General features: G+C 42.2%; 1 protein-coding gene across 3 annotated transcripts in view; it reads left to right on the top strand.

Moving 5' to 3' along the window:
* Positions 1-26,028, top strand: part of Rai2 (retinoic acid induced 2) — a 68,565-nt gene that overhangs the window by 18,460 nt on the left and 24,077 nt on the right. Inside the window, exon 1 of one of the 3 annotated variants that reach the window (XM_077107076.1) lies at positions 19,232-19,320. The exons of the other annotated variants lie outside the window; for them this stretch is intronic. The gene's annotated coding sequence lies outside the window, so the exon portion shown is untranslated. Of the gene's footprint in view, positions 1-19,231; positions 19,321-26,028 lie in introns of those variants that run through there. 3 annotated transcript variants of the gene reach the window in all.

Here is a 26,028-nt window from a genome sequence, read left to right as displayed (position 1 = left end):
ATGGCAGGATCATATCTAACTTGTTGCTGCTGACCCTCATAAAGTCCCTCTCCTAGCAACATATCTAGATTTCTCTGAGGATAACCGGCTGCTGCATTTCACCTAGCCATCTCTGTGCAAAATTCCTGATTGGCAACCTTCCATAACAGATATTGTTCTCCATTTAGCACAGCTTTGCACATACTAGCCCAATCTGCTGGCTTCATGTTCCAGTTGGTAATGGATTCGACCATACTTACAGTGAAGGGTGCTTGAGGACCATAGGTTGTTACAGCCTCTTTCAGCTGCTTCACTGTTTTGAAATCTAAAATGTGGTAAATTCGCTGCCCTCCTGCCTCCTCAAATACAGGGCATGCTAATCTTTGAGCTCCTGTCTCAGGATCCCATCTATCAACTACGGGGGTTGAGGGCCACTCAGCATATGTTGTCTCCATATGCGGAGCTGTTGGTTGGACACTCATGCCCTCTGGTGATAGAAAGGTGTTAGTAGCAACCTCCATTTGTAACTTGTCCCCTTTCCTTCTCTAAACTTTCTTCCCCTGTCTGACTAACTCGAGAGACTTCCTCTTTTACTTGATCTAAAATGTCTTCTCCTTGACTAAGCAAATAAGACTGTACCAACTTCCATAATGGTAATGTGCCAACTGGCAGAGTTCCTGGGCTTTTCTTTTCTATCTTTTTAAAATCTTCACCATGATGGTTCCATTGTGATATATTTAACAACCCCTGCTTAAGAAACCATGGGCTACATTTTTGTATCGTATCAACGTATGCCCTAACGGTTCTTGGTTTTACTGGGGTGCCTCCTTTCTCTAGCAATTTATTTAACACCCTTTCGGTTTGGTTCTTACTAATTTTTAGTTCCATATTTCTGCTATAAAAATAACACAACCCAACAAGATAATACAAAACAAAACCGAAACAGAACAAAACAAAAACAGAACCAAAATTCGTTGTATCAGTTTTTCTATTTTCTTGACATGTGCATCCGTGGTCCATCTGTATCTCTTCCTCAGAGCCGAACAACTTTTCTAGCATCCTATTTATTTCTAGGGGCAGGCAGCTTGAAACAGAAATGTAACAAATCAAAAGAAGAATACACTGTCTCTTAAAATAGTCACCCATCCTCTCGCCCTGCCCTCAGGGGTGAGCAGTTAACCTTATCACTTACCCTCAGGTATTCCCTGTACGGGCCACCAAATGCCGCAGTCTGGCTGGGCACAAATAACCTGGAGGTCACGAGCCACTTGTAGATTCAAGCAGGAATGAACTTTATTTCCAAACTCACGTGAACACCACCCACGGGACCCTCCAGGAACTCCCCACGAGCTCAACCGGAACTCAACGAACCCACGCAAACTCTCTAGGAACTCCGCGAGAGCTCAACTGGAACTCAATGGGAATTCCGCGAGAACTCAACTCAATGGGAACTCAACCATCCTAATGGCTTGCTGGCGCCACCTCTCAACCACTCCCCCTGGAAAAACGCCAGGTGCCATCCCGACTCGGCTGCGGCTCTCAACAATTAGGCTTGATAAAGAACTTGGACTTCATCCTGAACTATTTCAAGGAGGCCAATGACATCATCTGATATAGGTGTTTGGTCTTTGACCCAGTGGAGAGTGAACTGGGGTGGGGGCTGGGAAGATGGGGTAAAGAAAACAAATAGACCCCGTTGTGGTGGCCAGGAGAGGGACATGAGGAAGACATGAAGCAGGATAACAACCCTGGATGAGGAGATGAGCAGCTGGATTTGAAAATATTTAGGAGGCTGACTTTGTGGGACTTGGAAACAGCTGGTCAGGAGGGTGAATTGTCAGAACACTCTGGTTTCTGTCTTGTAGGCCCCTCCCCTTGCAACCAGGAGTAGTGACAGCTGAAGCCTAGGGGAGCAGCCAGAAAATCTTGGGGTGGCCCACGGAATCCTTTGAGCTCCCAATTTTGAAGAAAATGTGATGGAAACAAATGAATGGATGAGAAGAGCCTTTTAAAATCACTCTGGGGAGAAACAAAACCTGAGCCGTAGCCAGGAGCACCTTCCTCAGCAGCTTTGAATACAAAGCTCTGAATACAGTTGAAAAATCCATACAATAGGTCAGAATCTTGAAGCAATGTGTGGGGTTTGATCTGCCCACCTGGGAGGAGAGGATTGGCTGGTAGCCAGCATGACCAGCCATCTATCCTGCTTTGGATTTAGAGGGTTCCTGGCACTTGAGATTTTTCAGTTTTAAAACCCAATCAGTCCTGGACAAACCAGGATGAGTTGGTCACCTCGCTGCCAGGAGAGGCATTGAAACATGGACAGATGATCTGGGAAGGGGCCAAAGCAGCACAGACAGTTCAGCCTGGGGACTTGGCATAAAGATGCCACCATGAAACAGAAAGGCAGCTTGTGCATAGAAAAAAAAAAAAAAACCCAACATATCCCAAGCCCTTTCAAAGAGCTCTGGTTCCATAGGAAATGCTTCTCTAAAATAGGAGCCCAACAGGCCGGGGCTGTAGCTCAGTGGTAAAGTGCTAGCCTATCCATGTGTGAGGCTCTGGGTTCGATCTTCAGCACTTCATAAAAATAAATAAACCAAATATTTTGAGTATCATGTCCATCTGTAACTAAAAATAAAAAATAAAAGACTACCTTGGACAAGTTAGTCTCTGTCTTAAGATAAAATAAAAAGGTCTAGGATTTAGCTCAGTAGTAAAGTGCCCCTGTAAAGTGTCTCCAGTACCCACAATAAATGAATAAATAAATAAACAGAATTTTTTTTTAAAAAAAATAGGAGCCTGAAAATTCCACTGTACCTCCCTGGGAACTGGACTGTGCCTTTTTTCCTTGTTATCCCACCTACCTCTTGGAGGTCTTGTCCAGACCTTCCTTATGAATTTCAGGTGAATGAACAAATCCTTTAGTTCTGCCAGAATCTAAGACTTGAAAATCCTTAACTGGACATAGACATTTTATACTGGGTCCTGGATGAGAAAAACAGTTTCTTTATATAATGTGTTATTATGTGTTTCTATATCATTGAAATCATGATTAGAAAAGACTTTTTTTTTTCCAAGGAGTAAAATACAGAATCATTGGTAGCAGTAGACCATTCAGCTTTTAATTTCCACAGTGACTGTAGCCCTCCATTATTCATAACTCTTTTGAAACCAAATTACAATTTTTTTAAGTCTTCAAAAGCTTCCTTTCCCCACCCCCATTGCAACCATTTTCTCTTGCAAAATAAACCTCAGTAAATAAACAGACAACATGTTATAAAGGGTAGGGACAAAGGCGAGCTTGAAATAGGAAGCTAATGAAAGGGATTCTTCCCATCCAGGCCTGGTGCAGGCCTTCATCTACATTACAAAATGCAGTTAAGAAAAGCTGGAAGAAAGGACTTTGAATATTTTCACCATAGAGAAATGGTCATTGTTGGAGCAGATAGATTTGTTTATCCTAGTTTGAATGCTACACAGTGTAGACATGTATCAAAACATCTCATGGCATCCCATAAATAACTTGTCATTTTGTGTATCCATTAAAAAGAAAAAATAAATGTGACAGGGAGGGGACACACTCATCTTAGGAATACCAGTTCATTCCCTAGGTAGCATCTGAACCTGCTGCCACAGGAATAAGGAGGGCAGGAAATCTAGGAGCAATTCAGTTCCAAGGAATGAAAGAGAAGGAAAAAATAGAAGGTGTGAAAAAGCAAGAATGAGATTCATCTGGCTACGTGGCTCAGCTAGTGAAGGAGTGTAAAAGGACCTCAATGGCTTGGGTCTTTGGAAAGATACTACCCTTTCAGGATCCTGTCTAATTCTAAAATGAGTCTATGGGTAAAAATGAGCTCTGTTATTTATTCATGTTGTTCCTTCTGTTTTCCGGGTTTCTTATAAATTTTATTTTTGGTACTGGGGATTGGACCCAGGGGTGCTTTATCACTGAGCAGCATCCCTAGCCATTTTTTATTTTTGATTTTGGGACAGGGTGTTGCTAGATTGCTGAGGCTGACTTCAAACTTGTGATTCTCAGGTCTGGGGATGTGGCTCAGTGGTAGAGTGCTCATCTTGTATGTGCAGGGCCCTGGGTTTGATCCTCAGCACCACCTAAAAATAAATAAACGAAATAGAGGTATTGTGTCCACCTACAACTAAAAAAAATAAATATTAAAAAAACAACAACAACTTGCGATCCTCATGCCTTGGCCTCTCAAGTCACTGGGATGTAATCCCAGTGCTACTGGGCCTGACATCTTTTTGTACCACTATAGTAGGATGGGATATTAGAGCGATATTGCCTACAGTATGTTCTTTCCCAAGCATAAAGGGAATGGTAAGTGAAAGCTTAAATAATGGTATCATTCTTTTAAAAAAGGTTTTCTATTTCCAATTCACCCTTAAGAGGTCAGAATTTTTAAGCAGTGGGGCAACATGGCTTACTCTTCTCTGGGTAATATTTGTTTTTTTAATATTTTCTTAGTTGTAAATGGACTTTATTTTATTTATATGTGGTGCTGACATTCGAACCCAGTGCCTCACACATGCCAAGCAAGTGCTCTACCACTGAGCCCCCCAGCCCCAGTTCAGTATTTGGTTTTTAAAGTCAGCTGTATGAATGGGAGAAGCCCATGCTAGATTTTTATATTCAGGTTTTTGTCTAAAATGCTAACATACCTTCAGAAAAGTGCACATCTTATTCAGTGTACAACTTGAAGGAGTTCCTCCATCGGCGTGCCTAGGTCACCAGCACCCCAGTGGAGACAAAGGCCACCTCTGCCTCCACTGATCCCCCTGTGTCCTTTTCATTACCATTACCACCATCTTCCAACAGCCTGTGGTAGCTGTGTCTCATACAGAGATTTTAAAACTGTACTTCTGTGCATGAGTTTCAAGGAAAAAAAAAGTCTTCATAATTTCTTATAAGAGGTGGAGGGGACAGAAATTCTGTCATGATTTCCTTGCTTTGGCTGCTCTGGGTTAAGCCTATTAGGCCAGAGTTTCCAAGCTGGGCTTTTGCTGATATAAGGTCTGGGGTTGCTGATCTCTGTTGCCCAGGACGATGCCCAGGCTGCAAGCCAGTCACCTGCTCTCAGCAGCACCTCTGCCAAAGGCAGCCATCAAGCTTGCCTTATCAAAGCTTCTGTTAGGTCTTGTAAACACACATGGCCAGAAGCACTGAGGACAGGGTGACAAAATGGCTGAGAGCTCCCTGAATGGATGGGCCTTCTGGAAAGTAAGGCCAGGCCCGGACACTAAAATAGCATATCCGACCTAGATGTTTTTCTCCAACTTCCAAATGAGAGTGTGATTGATTCATTTCCCTTCCTCATAGGTCTCTGCGTATTTCTCGATGTGCTTTTCTGCCCCCTTTTCTTTTTGTAGCAGGAGGCAAATAGTGCGAAGGCAGGAATAAAGCTATGGAACATACATTGTAATGTGTCTGGAGCGGCATCAGAAAAGGACTTATTTGTTCTCCTGGGCTGTGGAGTGCCGAGTGATTGAATGCTTGCCAAGCTGTCAGTTTTATGAAACAAATTCCCTAACCCCCTTGGCCCAGAGCTTTGCTCAGCCTGAGATGGAAAAGAAATAACTTTTAATAGAAAACTCATTGCTAAAATCTAAGATAAGATTTCAGAGTTACTTCTCTCCTAAGAATAAAATGAATTATTGAAGTGAGCATTTCATGGGGGACTCTTAGGAAACCTTATTTTTCAGTTCTTGGTTAACAAACTATGTTAATAAAAATATTTAGACTTTCGTGATGCATAATGCATTTTCATTCCTAGTGAGCTGGCCTGTTTGTATACACAGATGTTTCCTGCACTCCTTCTATCATTGCTTCTATTTTGTCTGAAATAATATTTCCAGCAGGAAGCAGAATCTTATGTTAAGAACCTAGGAACAGACCCTGTTAGCTTGTGTAAGGATATTTTCATTTCTAGATTTAATACTTGAGGGGGTGGGGTGGAAATCTCCTTTTATTCAAGAACGTGGAAAATACTTTGAATAAAAATCTAATGCAAGGAATGTAGTATATTGAGACATTAGACCATTCTTCCTTGGCTTCTAGATTAGACCTGACCGATTCATCTAGGCACGATCATTACTGAAGGGCTGCACGACTCTTCTGTCTCCTTTCTCACTGTCAAAGCTGCGGTGAGTAATGCCTGCCCTTTCATACAAACCCTAGGTGTGTTCTACTGGATTTCACAGATTTTTCCAGAGCATTGTTCACACAGAGCTGCGGTTTCCTTTCCAGCACCAGGAGCACTGTGGCAACACAGCTCAGCTCACCAGCTCGGTTTCTCTGCCACTCTTAGGAGCACATGGAAATAAATTAAAAATAAAATCCACAGGCGAGTGTGCTAAGGAAGGAAATGAGGTTTTACACATCAGCACTTTTCAAAAAAAAAAAAAAAAAAAAAAAAAAAAGATGAACCTGTCTTAATTGAAAAATGGCACAATGCCCTAATGAAAAATCAAGCTCAGGATTCAGTCCCTAATATCTCAGTGATGAGTGTATATTTCCTCCTGTGACTACCCCGTGAGTGAATTCTGAAATAATCAGGCAGTGTGTTGAAATAAGATATCATTCAGAATTACCATAGGAGTGAGGCTGCCTTGCCAGTTCCTGCCTACGTGCCAGGAGAAGAAGGGATGAAACACAGGGAAGCTGCCTTTTCTGGTTCTTAGGGGTTTTATCTTCTTTGCCTTCTTAGTAAATTTTGTTTTTCTATGATCATAAAATTAAGACATACTTATTTCTCGAAAACTGTAAATATGGAAAGACGACAAGAAGAGAATAAATATCATTTTATAATCCTGCTATCTAGAGAGTGTTGCTTGTCAACATTTTTGGTTCATGTCCTCAGAATTGGTTTTTTTTTTTTCCCTATAGGTCCATCCTTTATCTTCTCTGGGAGTTTGCAAAGCATATTTTACAATTCCAGATTTCTTGTGCTTGAACTGATTTCTTTCTAAACTCTGTTAACACACATTTCTCTAATCATTGACATCAGGAATGAAAAGGTATCTATTTTCTTACTGCTCATGAGTGATAAAAATTGTTAGCATATGTAATCCCCTTCTTCTACCGCTTGCCTCCCCCAATTCTTGTTTACTGCCATAGCCCCCCAGCATCTAGAGATGGGCCTGGCACCTAGCAGTTGCTTTATAAATATTATTGAATCAGTGAATGAATGATGACAGTTTATCCTTGCATTGTTCCCAGGAGGTGAGCATTGGTCCCTGAGACCAGCCTCTTCCTATCATCCTTTGCTACGTCTCCCCAGTAGTACCCACTGCTGCCCACTTGGCCTGCTTTCCCTGATTTTCCATGTTTGTGGCGGATGGTAAGAGGAAGCAATGGAAAGGGCCTGGTCTGTGAAGTTGAATAGGCCAAATCCTCAGGTCTCTGATTACTACATAATGAGACAAGTCCCTTACTCCCTCTGGACCTCAGCTATGCCTTGGTACAATGGGCAGTGGTGATACCTGCCTAGCAGAATGGCTGACATGTATGTACAATACCTGGTGTACAGGAAGGATCCAACATCTGCACTTCTAGTGTTTTTTTCCTGCTCTCTTTCCAATGATAGCATAAATTAAGAGTCCTTGAGGTCATGGAGGATTGCCTTTCTCTTCACATGTCCAGTCATTTCATCTACTGAGCATAGGAAGGTTTCTGATGAGTTACTTTCTGCTTCTGTGCCAAGTAACTCAGAGAAGTGGCAAAGAACTGAGTAGCCTTTCTAATAATTGGATTCTTGTGCTTCCACTGCCATTGCACACACTTCCTCTCTAACAGAACACCTGCTGCCTTGGAACTGTGCATGCCCATAGGTGAGTGTGCCTTCCATCTTGGTATCCTCAGCCTGAGACCCACAGAGCTTATTATAATTGAGGACTCACTCATACATTGATTGAATGGGTGAAGGAATGAATGAGTGAATAGTATCATATTATACACATCTTGCCCATCTCAACCACACATAGACTTATCTACAGTCTCAGGGATGATGAAAGAAAGCCCAAGTGTAGAATTAAATTTCTGGCCTCTCAAATCTGTGATGTAAGTCTCTGGCAGACAGACACATCAGTATTGGTTCTGCAAAATGCCAGCTTAAGGGGAAAAATGACACTTCCTATTAGTTGCCATGATTTAGTCCATGAATTCACTGGCTAGCATTAAAGGTTCTTTAGGGGAGGAGGAGAGACAATGTATATACAGCACAGTTTCTTGTCCACAGCTTTTAGTTTGAGTTATATGTGCACTGGCATCTCTTTCACACCAAATCTGATGAGCTGGCATTTATTTTTGACAGCATCTCAAATCTTGTGAAAGTCAGAGCTGGGGGCTGGCATTGTTTTTTAGGTGGTGGCAGGACAACCTTGGTAATAAAAAAGAGAGCCTTAAAAAGATGTCTTTTAGAGTTCTTCCAAAAAACTAACGGGTCAGCAAAAAAAAAAAAAAAGCAAAATTTTCCTTTAAGCATCAGCTTTTTGCAGACTGGACATAAATACACAGAAACCCATAGAACCATTGATATGTTTCCTTCTCTAATTCACTGTGGCAGTAATTGCTGCTTAAACCCCCAAAACCTGTTTTACTCATCTTCCTGTGCATCTAGCTACATTACATTTACCAGCCTCCCTTGCAGTTTTATGTATGGCCATGTGCTTGAGTTCTGGCCAATGGGATGAGAGTGGAAATAATGTGTGCATCTCTGGTCCAACCATAAAGCTTTCCATGTTTTCCTCTAAGCTCTATCCTTACCCGGTGGCTATCTGAGATGGAGCAAAGCCCCAGGGTCACCTTGGAAGCCACGGTTAAAGATGGAAAGGCCTCCTCTGCCTACGGAGAGTCATTGTATAGACCAGAACAGCCTGATCTAGAGTGCTTACCCTGGACTGTTACATAAACAAGAAATAATAAGCCATTTCAAGCCATTAGAGTCATTACAAGTTTGGTGCTATTTGTTAGGCAGCTTATCCTACCTTAACTAAGTCATGGTCCCTGGATTTCTTTTAAGAGCTGACTGTTTTCAAAGGCCTTTTATGTATCTGAAATTGTTATGATGGTTATAATTCTTTCAATACCTCTGCAAAGCTACCTTCATTTTACAGCTATGATACAACACCAAGTGGGAAGGAGGTGGGTATTTTGTCTACCATGGTTGCCCCAGAATTGCCACAGGGAGTAGCATTGAAGAGGTTCTCAGTGAGGTTTGTTCATGGTGGAGGACAGAAAACAGTAAGGCAAAGGGCATTGTCACATGCCCAGGGCTCACAGCTAGAAAATGCTGTATCAACTATTTAATCCTTGTCTGCAAGGCTTCAAGGTTCAGCCAAGCTGCCTCAGTACCAGTAACCCAAGACTTTACAAAGAATGGGTGGGAGCCAATGCTGGGCACTTACAAAATATGTTTTAGTCTCTTATCCTATACTTCTGATTGGAGAAAGTAACACATATTTAAAAATGAAAACATTAGGGACATTGAAAACAAAGAAATCTTCTATGCAACCTTCTATAATCTTATCAGAGAAAACTGGGATGAGCTTAGTTTTATTCTTGAAGTTCTTACACACACTCAACAAAAATTAGTTCACATTGTGTGTAAAAAATATCTAGGACTGAGGGGCTGAGGTTGTGGCTCAGTAGTAGAGTGCTTGCCTAGCATGTGCAGGGCCCTGGGTTTGATCCTCAGCACCATATAAAAATAAATAAACAAAGGTTCATGTACAACTAAAAAAAATTTAAAAAAAAATTTAGGAGGGCTGGGGTTGTGGTTCAGTGGTAGAGCGCTTGCCTAGTATGAGTGAGGCACTGGGTTCGATCCTCAGCACCACATTAAAAAAAAAAAAACTAAATAAACAAAATAAAGGTATTGTATCCACCTACAACTAAAAATATTTTTAAAAAAATCTAGGACTGAGGATGTAGCTTAGTGGTACAGCACCTATCTAACGTGTGAGGCCTGGGGTTCAATTCTCCATACTGCAAATAGAAAAAAAAAAAAAAGCTATTCCTGCCATGTGACTTTTCACTTATTTTTGCTTTAACTAATTAATCATTTCCTTGGACTTTTTTTTCCATGTCAAGACCATTCCAGTCTGTCATCCTTTGTTATGACTGGGTAATATTCTGTATAATATTCTGTAATGATGATCTTAACCAGTTCCCTGCTGGTTGAAATTTCCAGCCTTTCTGAAACAGAAGAACTGTGATGAACACGAGTGTGCATTTATCTTTGGTGTAGACTCCTTAGAGGGAGTTTGTGGGCATAGTGATGGGCACTTTTCACTGGCCTCCAGATGTGTAGAACTATTTGTGCTGAAGTCTCAAATGGTCCACAGATACAGAAATGGACTCAGTGGATTTAGTTCTTCAAGTTAAGGTGACTAAGAACAGTAGAAGAAAGGGTTTCTAGAATATCAGAAGGCTGCAACTACACTCTGAGCCCATGGCAAAGACTAACAGTGAGGAGGTGCTGGCATACTGAAAGGAGAGGGTGGCACCTTCTGGATGCTGGATGATTTCTCTGCAGCCTCCTGGCAATGATGTCAGCATTGTCTGAAAGGTCAGTGTTGATCTGGGCCCAGGAAAATGAAGCAAAAGAGAGAGGGAGGATGAGGGTGTCTAGACTTGATGTCACTGCAAGGTTGTTGCTGGAGCTGAAGCTGAAGGTCGCAGGACACTCACTCCTTAGAACCAGGTGTAAACCTGATGTGCTTGGACAGCTTTCAGGGTGAGCAGGTGGCTCCAGGCAGATGTCTTTGTCTATGGTCACAGCTGTGTGCACTCTGATGTGTCCCTGTCCACAAGGGATGTTCCTTGAACGATGATGATGATCATAATGATGACAGTGGCTGTGGTTGGCAGTGTCAGGAAGGAGATGATTACCCAGACAGCTCTGAGACAGCTAAGAGTTGGCCCTGTGAGGACAGGGGCTTGCCTCTGATGTGTGTGTGTGTGTGTGTGTGTGTGTGTGTGTGAGAGAGAGAGAGAGAGAGAGAGAGAGAGAGAGAATATGCATATGTGCATGTGCATAGCATGATGGAGCTGTGTATGTGAGTGTGTATGTACATGCTGTGTGCAGGGCCGTCCATGTATGTGTGCTACAGTGGTGGTGCAGGGTGAGTGTGTGTGCTTGCAGGTAGTGTGGGGCCTGGGGTGGGTGTGGATATGATGTGATGCGTGAATACATGTGCATGTTTTGTGGGGGGTGCTAATTCAATCCCCCAAACCATTCATGTTGCCTACCAGAGGCTCCATGTTCCCTTTGAGGTTTTCCTTCTGTCTTCTGTTTGCTCTGGCAAAAATGCAAACTTCACCTGAAAATGCTCTCAGCCATTTTCCCCCTCAGGAGAGAAGCTCCGCAAATGAGCTGAAGTTTCCATTGGTCACAGTTACAAAGAGGGAGGCAGTATCCTCTAGAGTGGTCTTTTTTTAAGGGTCTGGTATTTTTTTAATATCTTTATTTTGTTTATTTATTTTTATGTGGTACTAAGGATCAAACCCAGTGCCTTACATGTGTGAGGCAAGCACTCTGCCACTGAGTGGTCTTATTTTATTTGAAGATTATTTTCACTTAATATTCTATTTTACCTTCTTATTGTATTCTATTTTACCTTCTTATTGAAGTTTATTTTACCCACATGGTAAGGTGTGCCAAATACACAGATCTTGAGTGCTGACTGGGTTGTAAGCGCATGTGTGTTCACCCATTTAACCACCCCCCAATCAAAATAGAATACAGTTCCAGCACCCCTCCCTAGTCAGTATCCCACAAAGGCAAACATTGTTCTGACTTCTGTCTCCATAGATTACTGTAGTTTTGTCTGTTCTTGATTTTCATATAAATGGAATCATGCAGTACATAGCTTTTTGTGTCTGGCTGCTTTCACTTAGATTATGCTTATGAGATTCATCCATGTTGTTGCTTTTATCGGTAGTTCCTTCCTCTTTATTGCAGCATAGTATCTTATTGTATGGATGTATCACAGTTTGTTTATCCATTCTCCTGCTGACGGACATCTGGGTGGTTTCCAGTTTGGGGCTATTGCAAATAAAGCTGCTATGAATATTCTTGTACATGTCTTTTGGTGGCCATATGTAGAGCTGTCTTAATGTTGCTTGTGATAGCATTTGACAAAGATAGAGCTTGCAAAAAATAAATCCTGGCCCAAAATCAAACAGCAACAACAACAAAACCCCCAACTTACCCCAGCAGGCTTCCCAGGAAGAATGAAACAGTCAATTGCATGAGGTCCGTCTTGAATTCAACTACTTCTTTCCCCTGGGGAATAAAGGCATTACATTGGGAAGGGTGGCAGACTCTCTGGACACAAAGCTCTGATGCAAAACAGACATCCTCTATGAGGAGTTCATTATTAATGGAGCCAAGAGTCACAGTGATTAAATTGCTCCTTGGGGGTACATTGGGGTCTTTGGAAGGGCCACTGGCTGCTTCAGGCTCTGTGGCTTGTGATTTGGGCTTTGGTGCCAAGACTTGCTTATTGGGTGCAAAAGACTTCTAAGACACCTAATTTACTTTGTGGGAGCTCAGATCTTAGGAAAATCCAGCTTGTTCCTGGTTCATAGGGCTCAAGGAAGGATTCTAGAGAGCAAAGAAAGAGGAACTAACAGGCCTACACCTGCATAGTGGTGGCTTTCAGGCTGCAGCACCCAGTCCCTTGCCCACCCATCTCTAGGGTAGAAGCTCTCTGGCTGACCCCCATGTCCCTGGGGCTCACCTTTGCCTGCTAGTGTGCTTACTGTGTACTCCTGAAGCTCCACTCTATGACTTTGGGACTGGTCCTGGGAACATGCTTGGCACAGGCATGGGGCAAGTAAGAGGCTTGGATGCTTATGTCCTTAGGAGCAGTCCTCAACTGGTGTCACAGTGAAATTAGAAGACAGAAACCCCAGCATCGTCCTCTCAGTAGAGAGATCTCTGAGGTTAATTCCCAGTGGGATGGAGCCTCCATTACCCACAGCAGTCAGCTGTTTATTAACCCACCCTGGACTGGCTGCCTCCTCTTCCTGGCAGTGTTCCCACCACCCCACACATGCTACCTGGGATCCCCTCTCACATATGCTACATGTACTTGGACCTTGGTCTTAGAAACTGCTTTTAGTTGATCCCCAATTCAGCCATTCTCCTCCCTAATATAAAGTACTCTCTATCACACACATTAATTTTATTTGGGAATTTTGCAAATTCCATGGCACCCTTTGAATCATCTGCACTGGGTTTTAGCCAAGCCACCACTAGGTATCTTTGCTATGGAGCAGTTTGTGATTAGGGGTTGGCCCCAGGGAGGGCAACAATAAATGGTATTTAATTTTCAAGCTGCAATGAAGGCAGACAGCCTTAGTCCCATTGCTCCCTGTCACTGTCGCTCCCAATACTGTGTACAGTGGATATATAACTGCAGAAAGGTGTGGGGAAATGGACTCATTTAAGACCTAGGGGAGTGGAAGGAGGTAGAGGTGTGGGGGTTGGGGTGGGCTTTGCTCTTTAAGAGGATTCTAAGTCACTGTCTAACCCTGAGGAAAATGGCTTTGAAAACACAGGGTAAAAAGGAAAAGGCAAAATTTATATCTCTACTATGATAAGTTGTTTCCATTTTTAAAAAATGAAATAAAATATAGTTTTGATTTGTTGGGGGTGGAAGACTCTCGAATGAATTTTTTTTCTAAAATGCAGTTAAAATGTAGGTCTGAACATTAAAAAAAAAATCCCAGAATGGATCCTTTTGGGGAGGAAAATAATAATTCACAAAGCAGTTTGTCCAACTCCTTTTTAATCTTTCCTTACAGGGGTGTTTTCCTACATTACTTCAGAAAGGGAGCAGAAGAGAAAGGCCTGGCTCAGGACAGAGGGATATAATTAGTTACAACATTGAGGACTGAACGCAGGGGTACTTTACCACTGAGCTACATCCCCAGATCTTTTGTTGTTTGTTTTTTATTTTGAGACAGGCTCTCGCTAAGTTGGTGAGGTCTGGTTAAGTTGCTGAGGCTGGCTTTGAACTTGGTATCCTCCTGCCTGGGTCTCTGGAGTCTCTGGGATTACACACGTGCCCAGTTGGAGTTTGCAGTTCTGAAAGGATCAACACACGGATCTATTTCAGTGGGGCTGGTGATCTGGAGGCCTACAGCATTCAAAGAGGACAAGATGTCAATCTGCAGATAGAGCTGGGCTTGTCTATGTGAAGGGCACAACTGGAGCAGGAAGGGCTGGGAGGGGAAATTGGAGGGTGCAGATAAACTGAGGCTATAGAAGGGTCAGGGAGGTGGAGAGAAATCTCATTTGCCTGGCGCTCCTCACCACCAGGGGCAGATTTAGAAGCACACAAGCTGTTTAAGTTACATTCTATTAACCTTTCCCTTGCGGCTATACTTGGCCTGGTCTGATCCGCCACAATGCCACACACATTTTCTAATCGTTTTTTGCTGTTTCACTGATTGCGGAATTAGAAACATCCACTGTCTGGTAAAAGTAGGTCACGGGAGTTCCTGACTCTGCTATGTTGCTAATAGATTTCTGAATGGCAGCATATTGGCTCCTGAATGTGACATTTGAGCAGAAGAACAATGGTGATCACTCACTGATGATTTTGCACTTGAATCATTCTTTTTTCCAACAGGAATGCGTATGGGGGAGAGCCCATAGATTACAGGTGCTGGAGAGAAGTCAATGAAACACAGAGATGTTCATTTGAAAGCAAATAAGTGCTTTTATCAGGGCCTTATCTCTCCAGGCCCCTGTGCTACTTGCTTTTCCCATCGCCACTCTCCCTGCCAGACCACCACCATAGGAACCTTGTCTGTAGCTCCTGCCAGCCTTATACTCAGCACATTCTTCCAGCAACACCCCTCCCCCCCACAAGCTGCCTTGGAATCACCATCTCACCTCTTCTGTCCCAGCTTCTCCTGAGCCTTCTTTTTTTGTCCTGTGTTCTATTCTTTTTCCATTTTATTCCAGCTTCGGGATACTCTTGGTCTCACAGACCCCATATAAAATGAAACTACATTGCCTTATAATAAAATAATGAAGTCTTTAGGTTTTTCCTGGGGGCGGATTTCAAGTCAAATGATAAAGACCTAGACCTTGTCAAATTCTCCATATGGGCACTGCAATTGTCAAGTAAATATTTAGATAGGGCATGTTGTGGGTGTCACTCTTACTTGCTGTCTTCTTTGTAAAAATATGAACAATTTTTGTTTAAACCACTTCTTTCTCTAAGCTCCAGACAATGGCAATCATAATCATTTCCTACCAGACCTATTGCTTGTGTGTGTTCATGTTTAATTTAAACATGATTTCTTTAAGGTCTCATACTCACTCAGAGCTACCCCTCCATTGGTTGCTCTAGAATCCAGAATTTCCTGGAGGAGGTGAGAGAATAAATCAACATAAAATGATGTAATAAAATCCTCTTAAATAACAACCAGGTAGTAAATTAACATATACACGACCTTTGAAATGATCATGTACGGGGAAAGTCGAATCCAGCAAACAGCTGGCTGGGTGCCTGCCCTTGACTAATAGGCTGAGAGATACAGCTGCTAGAAAGATATTTGAGAGTGAATCCTAAAATCTGTCTTTTATAAACACACACACACACACACACACACACACACACACATACACACACACACGTTCCTTCATTTGACAAACCCTAATTTCATTGGGATTGACAGCATTGCTTTTGTCGAGCATACATTTAACAAATGAGATTGAACAACCAACCCACTCAGTTTCATCTAATTTAATTTGACAGCCAAAGCAGGTAGGTAGAATAATGTACTTACAGAGGAGGTAAGAATGCTTTCCCTGGGGTTAAATGACATGCCTTGCTGGATCAGGGTGAAAGCAAGTATCTCCTCTCTTGCTTTTGTTTTTTTGTTTGGTTTGTCTTTTAAATTGAGGTATAAAGTAAATAAAATGAGCTCATCTTAAGTGTCCAAGTTAATAAAATTTTGCCAGTGTGTACATTGGTGTCAGCACCACTGAAATTAAGATACACAATATTTTTATCCCTGCAAAAAGCTCACTTCCCAGTCAACGTAGCTTCCTTCTCATATTCTTGAGGGAACTACTACCCTAACTTCGAACAGAGAAGATCAGTTTTGCTTGGGTTTGAACTTCATGTAAGTGTATTATACAGTATATACCTCTATGTCTGGTTTGTTTCATTTAGTATAATGTATTTGAGATTCATCCATGTTGTTGCATGCATCAGTATTCATTCTCTGTTATTGCTATGTAATATTCCATTGTATAAATATAGTACAGTTTATGTATTGCGGACATTTGATTTTTCTCTTACCTTCAATTTAAACTTACATTTTCTAGATAATCTATGGAAGGGCAACCTAGAAATTAGCAAAAATGATATGCTCATGGATGAACTTGTTCCAAACCGGTGGCAGAATCCACACCCCACTGCATAAACAAGCACTGTGGATCTGGAATGGAGGGACTGGCTTGGGTTATTTTTCTCCTGAGACTCATGCCAGCTCCAAGTTACCTTATCATGTCCTCCACAAATGTAGGGTGAAGATAGGCTTCAGCATCTTGTCTCATTTAATCTTGACATGGGGAAAGGCAGGTGAGCTTAGGAAACAGATGGGCAGATGGGACCTAAAGAGATTTTGTAGGTATCCAGAAAGGGAGAGGAGCAGCTTCTCATCTGGAGTGCGTAGGTATCTGGCAGTATGCCTGCCTTTGGGCAGTCTCAGGGACACAGCTTCAATTTGGGTATCTTTACTGATTATTCTGACACCTTCCCATTTTCTGAATCTGGGGAATAAATAAGTCATTATTGCCTCTCATAAAGAAGCTGACCAGGCATTTTGACTAGGGTAATCATATGTCATTGGACAGAAATGGGGTACAAAGTGATGTCACCTTGGAAGGCTACCCCTCCCTCTAGCTAATGGGTGAGGACAACAGCTGTATGTACAGGTGCATCAGGGTTGGGAGCTCCTGGCAGGGGCGTGGTGCATCTGCCAGCTGGCTGTGGTAGTGTGGCATCATAAAGAGAAAGTAAGTTGGGGCTGGGGTTGTGGCTCAGCGGTAGAGCTCTCGCCTAGCGCGTGCAAGGCACTGGGTTCAATCCTCAGCACCATATAAAAATAAATAAAATAAAGGTATTGTGTCCAACTAAAAAAATTTTTTAAAAAAAGAATAGAATATTAAAAAAAGAAGAAGAAGAAGATAAGTTGTCCTACTTTGCCTGGGACTGTCCTGGTTTGAGTATTGAAAGTCCCAGGGAATGGGAAACCTCTCAGTCCCAGGCAAACCGAGACAGCTGGTCACCCTAGAATAGGGAGCCCTTTTCATTAGTTGATCTGTACATTCAGTTAAATATTCCTGTGCTTCTGTTACAGACCATGCACCTTGCAAAGTTTGAGGGATAGAACGGTAACTGATGGAGTCAGAGTGATCCCTGCCCTAGCTGCCGGAGTACCTCCTCTAGAGAAAACAGTGGGATTTAAAGTAGTGATTACAACACAGCTCAATGCTTGCTTCGATGGGGATAAGAAGTCAATGAGGGCTTTAATTGGGAATATACAGAAGCCTCTGGAAGCAGGTGGAGAAGCTAATCCACTACCAGTTCTTCATCTCCTTAGCATATCCACAGAATTCCAGAGCTGCTCAGAAAATCAATTTACAGGGAACCCTGATGCACTCACAATGGCTGTGGGACAGGAGATAGGGTGATAAGGAGGTAGACAGATTTAGACCTATGGATTTAATCTCTTTGTGCTGCTTAGATCCCCACTTGCATAGCCACATTTCTTAGCCACATTTCTTCTTCCACTTGGAGAGTCCCTATTGGGTGGTGCAGAGCGGTCAGCATGTAGTAAACAGGAGTCCTTGGCATTATCCATGCCCATAAATCCAGACTGAAAAGCATGCCCTGGCAAACCTTCTGAATCTTTTCAGGTCATGTAGATAAAATGGAGTGGGGCAAAGATGATGTACTGGGGTTAATAATTCAGTATGTTTGTAAACAGGGCTCCAGGGTCGAAAAACTAATGCCAGATTTTCTGCGTGTTGTGTTACAACAGAACAGCGTGTACTTCTAAGTATCTAAAACTAATGGACATGTACTCTTGCCTAAGAGGCCCAGTTATTGTTGTTTTTTTTTTTTCTAAAAAAAAAAAAAAAGCCTTTTTAATGCACTAGAAATATATGGCAGCTGTTGTTAGAGCCGAAAGGCCAGTCTAGCACAGGTTGACAGACACAGATACACATATGTGCATGCACACACACACACACACACACACACACACACACACACACGTGCAGCAATTATACAGCAAAACAAGTCCCTTAAAACTAAAGTCCTTTCCTCCATGGAACAGTCCAAACATTTATTCTAGTGTTGGAGACATAGCCAGGTAGTATGGTTCTTGAATTTTAGAGTCTCATTCTTGTCTTCCTTAGCCCAGAGGAAGACAAGAATGATGTTCCTGTAAGGTATGCCCTTTTATTGACATCTGTAGAAAAGATAGGGATGGATGGTTTTCCCAAAGGGGAGTTTTTGTTGTTTTCATCAAGTATTAGAAACAGTGCAGATATATTGGCTCAATTTCTTTCTCTTCTTTCCCTACCTTTGCCATCATGCAATTAAAACAGAGATCCTCCCAAACCCTTCTTTTTCCATCACATGGGAAGTAACGCCATACTTGCCTGCCCTGAGTACTGACCCTTTGGGGTTCCCAACTATCATGCAGCTCTCTCCAATCTAGCCTGTGGCAGGTGGAGGAGGGACGACACTACCCTCCCCTGGGTGACCTCTGAGCTTTCCTTTGCAAGGAAGCAATAATGGAGACTTATCCATGAGGAACGAAGTGCCTCTTCCCTTTACAGTTTGATGATGGCTTCCTTTGTAGCTGGTTCAGCACAGCTTGGCCTGATTTATGATTTTTTGCCATCTGGTTTATTTCTCTCGTTGTTTTGTATTGTTTTAAATCTGCTTGAGGCCATCTTAACTGAATTTTTTTTAAAAAAAAATAGAAATTATATAAAGCAAATCATAGGAGTGTCATTTGAAGGTTAGGGATAAAAGGGAAGTTTAAATAGGACTCGGGTCTTCCCTGTGAAGTCCAGTAGCTAAAAATAAAAGTTCCTTTTACTTTGTTGATTATGTAATAGGATGCGGCCTCAGATGTGAACGCTGTGGAATGTCGCAGTTGTTCAGAGAATTCTCATTTGGGTTTTCTTCAAGAGAGGCACAGGAGATTCGAATTCATTCAGTTAGGGTACAAGCCATATAGCTGGACGCTGTTGTGGACACTTTGCGATGTTGGTGAGTTTTAACCAGAGCCAAGACTTGTTTTTCACTTAGTCTAACCTCGGTTTTCACTCTAGTAAGCCATGTTGCTCTTTCTGAAGGCAAAATGGTATGAGAGGGGTGTTGGGAGGCATCCTTCTGTAAGAGGCAAGAATGGGGTTGGGTGGGAGCAGTCCTGGTTTTGAAAAGAGAAGGTAGTCTCTGGGTACTGGGTGCTGTCTTGTGTTCTGGGAAGCCACAAAATATCAGTGACCTGGATAACTATGTGTAAGCCATGTTCTTATTAAAACCAGCAGTCCTGGCTTTCCCAGACAAAGAAATTCTGAAACAATTTTAGAAATACATTCACAAGAGTGGAATTCATAAATGGAACTGTACAACCATCAGCTGTACTGTTTAGACATAAAGTTGGATGAGCAAAGGGGAATTTTACAAGTATGGATTCAAAGCTTTTAAATGAACTTGCCTAATTGGTAGTAATGAGGTAGAGCATCTTGCTGGGAGGAAAACAAATCTCATATCTAAAAATATTCTCTTAGATATAAAAGCAAAGGCACTTTAAACAATGCTTGCAAAACATCTTGGTTAAGATTTGGAAGAGATTTAAGGATCATGGGTTAGTGCCTGGCATCTGGTAAACTGCTCCACATGATTTACAGACCTCCTCAAGAGGTTCCTAAATCTAGCCGGGCACTGTGGCGCATGCCTGTAATCCCAGCAGTTTGGGAGGCTGAGGCAGGAAGATTGCAAGTTTAGTAACTTGCCAGCCTCAGTAACTTCGTGAGGCCCTAAGCAAATCACTGAGAGAACCTGTCTCTGAATAATATACATAATAGGGCTGGGGATGTGACTCAGTGGTTGAGTGCCCCTGAGTTCAATGCCCAGTACCCCAGCCGAGAGAGAGAGAGAGAGATTGATTCCTAAATCTATCTGACCTTAGAATCATGTTCAAGGAGTTTTGGACCTGCACATTCCTGGACCCCAACAGGCTTTTTGGGGGGTGGGGTCTGATGGAGAATCTGTGTGCTCAGAGAACTCCTCAGGGGATTCTGAGTTTGAAAACCACTGGCCTAGTCTGACTCTGTGGACTCCCATCCATACCATCCTAGACAATTCTTTTGTCACACAGATGACTATAATGATCTTAGCACATGTGATTGACTCTGCATTGTACATTTATTCATTAGCTGAAGTCCAATTTTAAATCCCAGTCAACTATATGATTTCTTTGAATGACTGCAAATTAAGTCACATCCAGTGCTTCTCAAGGTTTATTTGTGTTCATTATTATTCTATTGAGTACTCAGGACATCTGACTCCTCCTGGGTTGGTAAGCTAAAGACATAAATAGCTTTGGCTCCCTTGAGTTTTGAGATGGTTAAAAGGATAACTAGTGGTAAACAAATAAAAGGAGGAATATTGGTGAGTGAGCAAACAAAAATTCAATAAAGCTCTACTGTGATCCACATGCAGTGTAAGGCCCTTTTAAAGCCTCCCAGCTGACCCTCATAGCATCTTTATGGGGGCGTCTCAACCCCTATTTCACAGGGAGTGATGATCCCAGGTTGCAGAGTTTGGGGATAGAGCCAGCAGTTAAGTCCAGGCTTTCAAGGTTCCTCATTCTCTTCCACCCTGAATCTAATCCTGACTTTTCTTCTTTTTTAAAATCCATATAGAACACTCTAAATTTTCTTGGGTTCTGCCATGGGGTCCAGCTTGGAGATGTGGTTTGGCTCTGGCTGGGCTCATCCAGGTCCACTCTTCCTCAGAGACCTCTGTAATCTGGAGGAATAGCATAGTTCTACTCTGATTTGACATGTTTGAGAGGAATCAAAGGTAGGACCATTTATTTCTGAATTACACATAGGTTTCCCTTCATCTCTAGAATGTAATTAAGAAAAAGGGCTCGAGGAATACCAAATTTCAAGCCAAGAGCCTTAGGAAGCTGCCAAAGGAAGTGGGTATTAGCAGTCTGTGCTCTGTGCCATGTGGGCCAAGGCTGCTGTCAGCTTCTCAGTGGGAGGGGGGTGATTGTGGTTCCAGGAATCAGGAGATTGAGGGAGGCGAGCAGGGGTGTCCTTACCTCTTCTCTGCAGGTTTTCTAGAGGGGCAGCAGGATCCAGGCCAGCATTTATTAGGGTTCACAGATGGGCCTTCCTTTGATGGCCTGATGAACATTTTCTTTAATTTTCTCAAAGGTAGTCTTTGGCCAAGACCAGAGTGACTCACTCTTAGCACTATTGACATTTGGAACCCAGTCATTTTTTGCTGTGTGTGTGTGTGAGGGGGGACTGTCTTGAGCATTATAGGATGCTTAGTGGCATCCCTGGCCTCCTATACCCACTACGTGCTGGTAAACCCCTGTACTCCCCAATTATGACAATAAAAAATGTCCCCTTGGTTGCAAGGACACAGTTGCACCAGGTTGACAATTGCTGACTTAGAACTACAGTAGAAACAGAAAGGAAGAGAGATGCGGTGGGTGTCACAGCACGAGGCTGATAATGCTGGCAGGAGCCCCAGAGTTTCAACCTCTTTTTCTTCCCTTAGCCAGCAGAGATGGCACCAGCAAGTAGTGTACAGAGTGTGTGGAACTTCACTGACCGGGGTTCTCTTAAGGGATCCTTGCTGTGCTCCCTCTCACCTAACCTGGACACAAATGGTATGGTCCTAGATACCCTCAATAGCATAAGCTAGTGGCTAAGAGCATAGACAGTGGATCCAAGGCTACAATAAGGCCCAGCTCTGCCACTAGGTAGCATGTTCCTTATTCTTTTAATGACTCAGTTTCCTTATCTATAAAGTGGTGAAAATAATGGTATCTCCCTTGTCAGTTGTTTGTGAAGATTTGACTATTTATAAACATTTGGTGGAGTACCTGGCATATAATAAGCATTTTGTAGAAGTGTTTTGCAAATAAAGCGCAAGTAATCCGGATGCAAAAGCTCTGTTACATTCAGCCATTCGACCAGTGTTTCTTGGGTGCTGAATCAGGCCCCATCCAGGTCTTCCAGGAGCTCAGAGTTTGCCCATGGTCATTCTGTGTCCTACCAGGGGATCACAGGATTCACTCCCTCACTCTAAGCACTAGGGGGCGCTGTGGGAACAGAACCCACTGCCCCACAATGTTCTGTAAAGTCTCAAAGACATGTCCCTTATGTTCCAATGGATACGCCATTTGGCCTTAGGGTCCTCTGCAGTGCTTCTTACTCAAGTTGGATTGTACTTTACCCTGCATCTACTCAACACTCCATGGGATAATTCAGCTCTATATATCTTCAGCTACAGCCATAATAAATTGAACCCATTTTTCAATATTTCATAGCACCTTGAGGGAATTGAGGCACACCAACCTTTGAAAAGTACACTGGTGGGAACATTGTCATCCCTTTCTCATCCTCCTCTTTTCCTTCCTCCAAATAAATATATATTGAGCAATGTCCATGAACTAGGTGTTATTCTAGGTTCTGGGAATATTGCAATGAACATGGTACATGAAGTCTTTGCCTCCAAGGAACCCCCATTCCATATGGAGTAGAGAAGATGTAACATAAACAGTAAACAGAGAAATCATATAGTTTATAAATGTGATGGGTAACAAAGGAAAGACACAGAAGAGATTGATATAAGAAAGAATAACTGAGATGGAGATGGGAGCCTGGAATCTTCTCAAAACAGGACTATATTGATTTGAGATTTAAAGACTGAGAAGATCCAGCTGTTTGAAGGATATTCCAAGCTAAGGATAAAGCCAGTGTAAAGGCCCTGTGGCCGGAAAAGAGTTTGGCATGATTCTGATCAGTGAGGAAAGTGATAGGAGATGAGATTTTAAGATGAGATTGGAAAGAGTTAAAGTGGGGCCAGATCAGATAGGGCTTTGTAGGACTTGACTTTTATTTTAAAGTACAATGAGATGCCATTGGATAGTTTTATGAAGATGAGTGAAACAATCTGATTTATGTTTTAAAAGAAGGAGGGGATGGTCAATTGTGTCGAACACTGCTGGGTTGAGTAGGATGGGGGCCAAGAGAATCTATCAGTGGATCTGACCACATGCAGGTCAACATGACCTTAGCAAGATCAGTTTCAGTGGAGAAGGGTGCAGCTGCACCCCTGCCTTTTGGTTTTAGAACATACAATTTCATCAAGGAATATGCTTTTGCATGTGAAGGGATCAGTCATTTGATTACATTTCTTAATACTACATTGGTCAGTCTTCAGGGAATTACTTGATTGTATTCCTTTTTCAGCAGAAGACTTATAATTATCAGAATGCTAGTAGTGATGTTATCTTTGGTATTCAAGACATTACTATTTGCCGATCATCTAACCTTTTGGTCATTTGCTAATGTGGGACAGTACCAGCCATACACATGCGTGTGCGTGCACACATACACACAAATACCCCTTCTGTGTGATCCATGACCCATATGTTCATTGCAGATTAACTGACTCCCACTGGGAACTGTCTGTGACTTGGGAGAACTACCTAGATCCCTTAGAAATGTGCTAACCTGGGCACAGAAGAGTGACCTCAACCTCCTCAGTGCCATGTTGTGGTGGCTGTCTGCTTACATGGTCTTTCTCTTCCAACGTCCACTCAGCCCCTTAACCTTGCCTGAACTTTAAAGCCCAAGAGTAGTAGGAAATCCCTCAGAATAAATCATTCAAGAGGCATTTGACAAAGCATATATAAACTTATACTTGGTGAAAAGTGACAGTAGAAAAAAGTATGTTTAGCACAAGCTTAAATATTACTGTGCTTTCTCTGCGGTCTCCCACAGCATTTTGGAACCCAGACATTTTTCCTGACTGATCGTTCCCTTTGATTTTTTTCCTCCACTGCTTTGATTTTGTAACACAAGAATAATATTTTTTCTGGAATAAACTTCTAATAAGTGGTCTTACCCAGAGAATGTTTTTTTGAATTTAAAGATGATTCTATTTTCTCTTAAGTACCAAGAAGTACATAACACATATAAACACATCTAATAGCTTTGGATGGGGTAGTTGGACTTTTTAAAGGCATATTTGCCAATTTTTCCTCTTTATTCCAGCTCCTAATTCAAAGTCCCATCATTCCAATGCTGTTGTACGTACAGTGGAGAAGCTCCTTCATCACATGCATAGTGGATAGAGATGCCATCCTGAAGGACAGGCCTGGTTCTTGACAAATGAGTTCACCGCAATGTATCATGCCTTCAAGTTATTCTTAAAGTCAAATCCATCCTATTTTCAAAAAGGGAAGGTTTTTAAATCCCCTAAGTTAAATGCCCCTCTCTCAATATATTGGACAAGGCTGCAAAATATTAACACCTTTTTTCTTACCAGCTGGCAAGACTGGGTCACATTATTAACTACACAGGAAAACATTTTGTAGTCAGCTCCTCCTAGGGGGCTGATAGAAGGATGCTCAAAAATCAGACATCAGGCCCTGCTTGTGTGTGTGTGTGTGTGTGTGTGTGTGTGTGTGTGTGTGTGTGTGTTTATGAGGCCTAAGCTACTAACTGTCAGAATCTTTCCATAAAGTTTCTCCTATCCAGAAGAGTCTCTCTTGAGTTTAGGGCATTGAACTCTCAGTCTACAGTGAGTTCTTATTTGAAAATCTGTGCAAATTCCAAACCCTAATGAAAGATATATATATATATATATATATATATATATATATATATATATATATATATATATATATATATATATATTTCTTGACTGAGGGTTCCTTTCTCTCACCTCCCCATGGAAGTGAAATTCCAAGTGCATGGACACCGTGGACTGATCACACTTCTCTTCTATAGCCCAGGAATCTCTCTTTAATTAGGACTGTAGGCTTTTGGGAGAAAAGCCAGCCAGGGACTGCATTTCCTTGAGGTGATTCCAAGAAGAAGATTTTCTGGGTCAGTAGGTATGAATGCTTTCAAATTGCCCTCCAGAATGTTTTAAAGCAACTTACTTCCTTATCAGAAGACATTTTCAGTGATTCTGTATTCATTCATCCATTTATCTATTTATTCACTTATTGATGCAGCACCAAGGTTGTAAACCAGGTAGTCTGGACCCCTAAGTAAACATTAATCAATTCCTTCCCTGGATGGAGCTTGATGGGTTTTCTCTTTGTCTCTGTGAAGAGAATTGAGACTGTGCCTGGGTCTCCTGAGAACTGGTGAGGATAAGCTCTCCATTCTTGTGCTGGGGAAAGGGGAATAGATTCAAGGAGGGGTCCTTACTCCTGGCTGCACATGGGAATCATTTGAGGAGCTCTGATAAATTCTGATGTCTATGCCCAGCTAAAGAAGATTCTGATTTCATTGGTCTGGAGTATGGCCTGGGTATTCTGATGTTTCAAAGCTCCCTAGTCAAGTCTCTTGTGCAGCCAGGGCTGATTGTCCCTCTATACTGTCTATCCAGGGGGAATCTGGATTAGTGAAAACCCTCCATTAGGCTGCCACCCACCACCTCTGCTCTTGACCTCATTCTTGTTACTTTAAACTTGATGTTATTCACCGCCTCCACACCCATATCTTGCCTATTGTAGACAACAGGAGGCCAGCACCCTGCCAGGCTTATGTTTGAGTAGAGCAACCATTGCCACAGAAAAACTGCTGAGAAGAAAAATCACCTTCTTTCATCTTATTTATTGCTTATTTTTAGTTTCAAATTTAATTCTTACCTTATTTATTTAGCATTCCATGGTGAGGATCCTTTGGTTCCCTATCTTTAATTATA

Source organism: Callospermophilus lateralis, chromosome X (assembly GCF_048772815.1).
Source record: "Callospermophilus lateralis isolate mCalLat2 chromosome X, mCalLat2.hap1, whole genome shotgun sequence".
NCBI lineage: Eukaryota > Metazoa > Chordata > Mammalia > Rodentia > Sciuridae > Callospermophilus > Callospermophilus lateralis.
The sequence above is the reverse complement of the archived record's forward strand: the minus strand, read 5'-3'. Positions and strand labels throughout refer to the sequence as shown.